The sequence below is a fragment of the Macrobrachium rosenbergii genome, chromosome 53 (genome assembly GCF_040412425.1).
Source record: "Macrobrachium rosenbergii isolate ZJJX-2024 chromosome 53, ASM4041242v1, whole genome shotgun sequence".
NCBI classification, from domain to species: domain Eukaryota; kingdom Metazoa; phylum Arthropoda; class Malacostraca; order Decapoda; family Palaemonidae; genus Macrobrachium; species Macrobrachium rosenbergii.
The window spans coordinates 21,050,941-21,057,823 of record NC_089793.1 but is presented as its reverse complement, the minus strand read 5'-3'; the positions used below and the strand labels follow the sequence as shown (position 1 = coordinate 21,057,823).

At 36.6% G+C, this 6,883-nt stretch overlaps 1 long non-coding RNA gene across 1 annotated transcript; it reads left to right on the top strand.

The window, feature by feature from the left end:
* The first annotated feature begins 1,560 nt into the window (after positions 1-1,560).
* Positions 1,561-5,511, top strand: LOC136834348 (uncharacterized). The gene is made up of 2 exons (XR_010851751.1): positions 1,561-1,699; positions 4,905-5,511. It is a non-coding gene; the product is annotated as an uncharacterized lncRNA (long non-coding RNA).
* Positions 5,512-6,883: the final 1,372 nt, after the last annotated feature.

The following is a 6,883-nucleotide window of genomic DNA, read 5'->3' as shown; positions in this document are numbered from 1 at the left end:
CCTTTTACAGACAATGAACAAGCTGCTAGGAGTGCTATTTTAGCGGTCTTCCCCAACGTAACAATCAAGGGATGTTTCTACCACTTATCACAAAGTATGTACCGCAAGAGACTTTGCCACCTGAAGCTGATCCCATCATAGACTACTTCGAAGATACGCATATTGGTAGAAAACGTTGACATACCAGGCGAGCTCCACGTTTCCCTGTTAGCATGTGGATTATGTATGATGTGTAGTTGAGGATTTACCTCGTACTAACAACTTATTGGAAGGATGGTATAACCATATGCAAGCTAGCATTACTTCCATCCAAACATATGGAAATTTCTTGAAGTGTTGAAGAGGAAGCAGGCACTAACCAGCGTCACCATTAGTCAAATGCTTGCAGCACCGCCTACACGGAAACGGTATCTAGATTCTAGTGTCAGAATGGCTAACATCGTGCAAGACTTCGAGAACCGCCATGTGCTGGACTTTTTGAGATATATAGCCCACAATTTACAATTTTAGTACATTAAAAAATTGCTTTTCAATATTTTTGCAACTTACAAATTTACAATTTTAAGTATACATTATTTTTTAACATTCGTGTATTACTGAATAATTCTTATTAAAGAATGAGTTTTAACATTCATGTTTTACTGAATAATTTATTCTTAGAGGATAACAAATAAAACAGTTTTAGTAGTATTAATCTCCCATAGTTGTTTTTTTCTGATTTTTCTCTAAAGGGGGCATATTATCCAGGGGGAAGTTGTCGCCGGGGGTGGGGGCTATTGCCCGGGACAACTGAAACCCCAGTCGAGGGTTTATAATTCTGTCAAAATGTCAGTGATTTAAGGGCCTTATTGAGATAATCAATCTTCTTAAGATACTCACAAGAACGCCCTCGCACACATCCAAAAGAATGGATAATTATATTCTCCCTTCGCTCGGTTAAGACAGTAATGTCCGCCCTCTCTCTCTGCTTTATAATTCAATCGAAAACTTCCTGCTAGTGGAGAAGTGCACTATAAGCCATTATTAATTATGCATTTCAAAATCTACGTATTATTCTAAGTATATAGTTTGATGTAAATAGAATTCATATGTATATAATAACATGTAGGACAAAAGACTTTATTTCTGGTTATTGTCAAGGTTACAAATTACTCATGAATTTGTATTCAGTATCACTCGATAAAGAGCTTTTTGTTACGCTATATCCAGTATTTATGAGCATTATCTGCTGCTCGATTAGGTTTTGTTTTTGTACTGGATTTCGTAAACAATCCTTATTACTTATTTTGTGTTTCTCTAATTGAAGAAAAAGTGCATAACCTTTTAAAATACATAAATCAATGAATTTACAGAATTATATAAATCTGGCAAAATATAACCATCTAGTAAAGCTGGTTTCGTGTCTTGCTGGCGTCCACAAATTTATGAAAAAAATGAGGAAAAGAGGAAACTAATAGATGTGGGATAACATAAAGAACACGAGAAACGTACAACAGCTGCGTTGACTCGCGAGTCCTTGCTGACTGCTGGCTGGCTCCCTTGGAAGGTGGACTGGGACGGCTCGCCATTTCTTCGTCGGTTGTTCGCCGATTTGAGTGTGTAGAACGGCGGGAGAGTCTTTGTGCACCAGACTGAACCGCTTGCGCGGAGCCGCGGACGTCCTGTGAGATTTATTCTTCGGTCAGCATGGTGTGCTCTGGTAAGTCATTGGATATTTCATGTGTTTTGCTAGATTGTTTTGGGGTGTGACGCGTCATTTCTTGAACATTTTTTGTGGTAATCTTAGTGTTCGACGAAACTGTTACTTGCTTGTGTGTAAATTACGCGTAAGATGTATGTGTGGGTTTTTAAATAACTTTGGATGTAATGTCGGGTCATCGTGTGTAAATGTCTTTTTTTTTATTTTATTTTTTTTTTTTTTTTTTTTTTTTTGCAAACCGCGATAGTTTTTATACTTGGATTATATTCTCAAATATGTGGGAAGCTGTTTGTCATTTTTAATGTTACAAAGCCTGGGATAACATTGAAGCCTGGATTCACATAGTATCGTTTTTTTTTTTTTGTGCGATTGTCACTAGTGGTTGTTTTGAATCTGACATCTATTCAACTTGAGTAGATTTTAGGAAATCCAAAGATGCCTGAAATATTGTAAAATTCTTAATTCATTAATACGAGGAATCTTACATCAAATTGGTGATCAATATTTAAACGTTACTTTGCGAGTTTTTCATTGTATGTTAGCACCACTGTATTTTAGTTTGTTCTATAGTGATTTTTACTTAACGTTGTCCCAGTTTTTACCTAACGTTCAGTCATGAGATTTAAAAATTATGAAATTATACAAGATGATTTAGCCTTCAGATATTAGTTCTTTTGTGTAGCACACTTCGTTACAGAAAAATTAAATTTTTTAAAGTTTAGGGAAGTAGGTTGAAATTTCAGAGCTTATAATGATTAAAGCTCATAGTAGTGGGATTTTTACTTTTGCTATAGTCTGCGGCTGTACCCGATAAGTTTTCATAATAACTTAGGGCCGTTAGGTATCTGGATTAGTCTAATCTATCAAGAGAAGACATTACGTGAATTTCATAGTTGTATAAATCCTATAGGCAGTGGTGCATGTAGTTCGGGTACAGTACTAATATAACTTATTACATTTATAACCATTACTATTATAACTGTTACAAGCTATTAAGTCCACCTTTGCCGGGGTGGCGGAGCTGCTTGTCAGGCAAAGGTGGACTAGGGATGTGCATGGCAGAATTTCTGCCATGCACATCCTGAAATTAATTTAATACTAATCCCAATTCTTTCACAGGTTTTTGCATTAAATATTTATGGTTAGGGTCTAGAATTTTCTGATTTAGGGTCCAGAATTTTCTGGAGTTAGTTCAGGGTTTTTGGATGTAACTGTGATAAGTTGGAATTTAGGGGAGGTTGCTTTTTCGAAATGATAGGTTACTGTCAGGATTGTTTCGAACGGGCTTGATTGTTGCTTAATATCAGATGGATGGTTAATTATTCGAATTGTTTGAAGGGTTAGTGATTGTGGTTAGAGTTTGGGGGTGTTCTGTTAATTTTTATACAAGCCATTGACAGTTTCTATAATTATAGAGTATTTTCGTTCTTGCTAGTCTTAACGTGTGGGTGTTTAGCGTAATTCGAGTGAAATTAAAGTTTGAAATTAACGTTTATTGTACTTGGCGAAATCTAGAACCTGAAGCATAATACTTGGTTTTCGTTCAGAGATGCTTAATATTGTTGAATTTATTTAATTACACTGTACATAACACTGCGGCCCATTCAGTGTATGTGAGGCTTTTTTTTTTTTTTTTTTTTTGTGCCAAGGACTGAGACGCTCTGCGTATACTACAAATTTTAGTTTATTCTGGAAGTTTTAGTAATTGTAAATCCTGTGCTCAACCACCGGGGCTGGATCGTATTTGCTATGCTGGATTTTAAAGATTAAGATTTTTTCAATTGCTAAAGGCCAGCACTGTTCAGTATTAAACTCCTCCATTACAATTATGCCTGAACTGTTAAAACTTAGCTACTCAGTCCATCTTTGCTGGGGTGGCGGAGCAACTTGTCGGGCAAAGGTGGACTAGGGATGTGCATGGCAGGATTTCTGCCATGCACATCCTTTAGGAAAATCAAAACTACCAATCCCAATTATTTCTCAGGTTTTTGCTTTTAAATATTTATGGTTGTTTAGGGTCTCTGATTTTCCGAAGTTGAGCTTAGGTTTTCGGTTGTGATTGTGTTAAGGTGGAATGTATGGGAGGTTGGATCTTTATTCCTGACTAATGTGAGTTACGTTACGGTCAGGATTGTTTCGAACGAGGGACAATTGCGTAATATCAGATGGATGGTTGCTTTTTCGAATTGTTTGAAGGGATATGAGATTGGGATATGAGATTGGGATATGAGATTGGGATATGAGATTGGGATATGAGATTGGGATATGAGATTGGGATTGTGGTTCAAGAGCTTAGAGGTTTGCTGTTAATTTTGGTATAAGCAATTGACTTAAAAGTTAACATGTACAATTATTGTAACTTGTTTTAAGTATTAGTGCAAAAATTTTGGTAGCTGTTAATTTTAGTTTGTGGATTTTGCCAGTTACATAAAATTTTGTATTTTACTAGATTTCTACCAATTTGAGTGTTATAGAAATAAACTTAAGCTTCGTCTAATTATTGTTCCATTGGCCTTCATGGTTGTAGGATATTTGAAGGTTAGGATGGTTTGGATAAGTTGGATAAGTTTGAGTAGTGGAAAGGTTTGGATCTCTCTCTCTCTCTCTCTCTCTCTCTCTCTCTCTCTCTCTCTCTCTCTAGGAATACTAAAGTTTTTTGTTCTTGCTAGTCTTAATGTGTGGTTTAGTGTATTTCAAGAGTGAAACGGTCATTGTACTCTCTGAAATCTAGAAACTGGAGGCTTTCATTCAGTGATGCTCATTTAATATTTTTATTTTACTGCTCTGTACCCAACACTGGTCCAGTCTAAATTTTATTTTATTGCTCAGTACACATCACTGTGGTCCAGTCTAAATGTATAAGAGGCTATGTTTTTTACTTTTGAGTGCCAAGGGGACTGAGAAACTCTGCTTATGCTGCAAATTTTAGTTTATTCTGGAAGTTTAGTAATTTAAAGTACTGTGCTTAACCACCGGGGCTGGATCATATTGGCTATGCATGATTTGAAAGATTTTAAGACTTTTTTTTTTCAGTTGCTAAAGGCCAGAAGTGCTATAGTGATTGTGCATTTTCTAAACATTTCCGTTATTTGATTAAGTATGTCCAGATATGACAAAGATTTGAATGCTAGGTTTTTTATTAGTGTAAATTCTAGTTTAGTAAAACGTTTAATATTAATCTTGTCCAAAATCTTTACCTTAACAGAGCAGCCTGATGTCAGTAGTACCTTACATGCTGGTCAAAGCAGAAGGCGCTCTGTCTCCCAGCGTGAAGGATAAGATGAATCATTGTGGAGAGAAGGAATCGGATTGAACTGTAATTGCGAATCAAACAGGCAACTTTTATCGGAAAGCTGAAACCAAAGTTCAGGGACTTAGCGAATCAAACTTTTACTACCTACTAAATCTACCACCTCAGGAAAGTTTGTCACAAAGTGAATGGACGTCAGGCAGTGTTTTAGGTTAACTTGTGTTGTGTGCTGTTGAATTGAGTTATTTAACAAAAGTTGGAGACGTAGCAATGGAATCTGAAGGAATTAAATTTGTGTGAATTTTCCTTAAAGATAGGTTTTGCCAATTAAAATTCTTGAGGAAAGGGATCAATTTTGTAATCTTTGATTTTTTGGACCTAAACTTTAAGGTATTTTAAATATTTAATTTCTGTCCATGTAGTTTAATAATGCAGCCTTGCGGATGCTGTATAATATCAAAATTAATAGTAATCAGTATGGCTAGCCATATGGAGAAACAATTGTGAGGATTTGCATGCTTAAATTTTTGAGAAATAAATTGTTGTATGTAACATAAATGTTCCAGGCATTTTCTTTCACCTAAATGCAGTCGGTCAAGCAGATTTTAGCCAAAATATATACCGGTCTGCAGAAAGTTTACAACTCTATGCATACATACCCTTTTCTTATTTGAATTAGCTATGTACACACCATCACCTTATAGACCAATTAAACACAAATTTTGCCATGGCCGACCAAACGGATCACCATTTAGCTCATACTGCAGCTATGGTAAAATAGGCATAGTTGTCTGCAGTGCATTCGAAATAGAACCGGTGAGAATTGGATCCAAAGACTGGTGCCAAAATTCTCCACTTTAATATTAAACCTGACTATCTTTGATCTCGACCATCTTTGATCTTGACCTAAGGAAGAAGTAAAGTAAAATATTTATGAAGATTTGTTGGAAAGGTGGAGGTATTTTAATGGCTTTGAGAAAGTCATTTCATGCCACAGCCAAGATATACCAGTTAGGTTTACTTTCGCAGCTGTACTGGTTCATTCACAGTAAATCACCAATTGAGACTGTTGAGAACCTGGAGCACAAAACAAGATTACTAAAATTCTGGTTTTGGAAATTTAGCCAAAATGGTCTCTAGAATATCAACGAAAGTTGCGGTTAGTATGCACGAGATCTTGGTACGCAAAGACGATGCAACAGTTATATCTAAATTCCATCCGTTTATCCCCTGGAAAGTTTCTTTTGACTGTCTAAAAAAAAAAAGTTATCCCTACTAGTTGTATTAAAACTCCCATATGGGTAGTGCTGAAAGGATGGATAGGAAAAGTCTTCGCATATGCATTAGAAAGGTGGCCATTATCATCACTTGCAGCTCTGTTTTCTCTCGCTTCTGAAGCAGTGTTACCGTACAATCGCATCGCTCCGGCTCCATGCTCAGCCGGTCAGTATAGTGGAGTGGGTTATGGAAACCGTGTTTGCCCATCGGGCAGTGCCCGCTAGTGTGGACAGGGCTTTTAAACTTTTTGGAAAACTGGCAGGGAAGTGTGCACTGACATCTTGTTCTGAGTGCCCTTGAGTGACGGCATTTTGTTCTGTTACTAACAATGATTGTAATGATATAATGTAAACTTAAACGTAAAACCAATTACGGAGGTTATAGGGTTGGTTTATGAGTGGATTATTTCTACCTAATTACAGCGTTAAGGTAGTCAAATTCATCAGTCTTGCGGCACTTAATACCAAACATTTTCACGGTACAAAGACATCGTTAGTTATTGAATATGAAAATGCCAATGAGAGTCTGGTTTCTATAAGATAAGATGCGATCTCCACGGAATCTCGTGTATCCAACCAGCTTTATAGGGTCTTCAGTTGCTATGTTTGAGTTTAGCCAGAGCTAGAAGTGTATCCGTCCCTACGACCAGCAAAGAC